The sequence below is a fragment of the Trachymyrmex septentrionalis genome, unplaced genomic scaffold, assembly GCF_001594115.1.
Source record: "Trachymyrmex septentrionalis isolate Tsep2-gDNA-1 unplaced genomic scaffold, Tsep1.0 scaffold7, whole genome shotgun sequence".
Classification (NCBI taxonomy): Eukaryota; Metazoa; Arthropoda; class Insecta; order Hymenoptera; family Formicidae; genus Trachymyrmex; species Trachymyrmex septentrionalis.
This window is the reverse complement of record NW_017305884.1, coordinates 3903656-3904445: the sequence shown is the minus strand read 5'-3', so window position 1 is coordinate 3904445 and position 790 is coordinate 3903656.

Sequence of the window (790 nt, the reverse complement as noted above, 5' to 3'; positions counted from 1 at the left end):
ATATATATATATATATATATATATATATACATATATATACGCGGCGAATATTGTAATTGTAATTGTTTCGCTAGTGTAAATAGTACAAGATATTTTAGTCCCAGCGCTATATCATCGGTGCTGGCATATACTTAGAGAAATTTATACAAATACGACAGATGTGCTTGATATATAAGCTATTTTCAAGTTCTTTAGATATTACATCATTAATTGCTCCTCTACGCTGTCAATGTCACCGCTCGTCGATCGCGCCTGACCTCGCGATTGGCCTTGCTTTTTCCTTTTTAATCTGATTTAAATGGCAACACATGCCAAAGTGCTTGTACGAAGTGAAATTACACCGCGTTTTTTTATTCTTCCATATATGTATGTACATATATTTTTAAAGACATATAGGTACATAAAATATATATAAGATTCTATATATTAAATTTATATATAATTATGGATATTAAATATATTCTATTATATATAATGTATATAGATTATATATTACATAAATATATAATATATATAGATTATATATTGTAAAATATATTTAATATATATAAATTATATTGAACATATATAATAATATATATATTTTACAAGATTTATTTCTACAAATAATGAGTGCAAGTAAAAGCGAGGGAAAAAAATGAAGGTCGAACGATGTTGAAGCGAGTGGAACACTTTGTTTATTCATCTTTTTTACATATCAAATTTTTTGTTTACTCATCGTTTTTACACAACAAACTTTTATTTTGTTTATTCATCTTTTTTATATATTGAAACTTTTATCTTGTTTTAA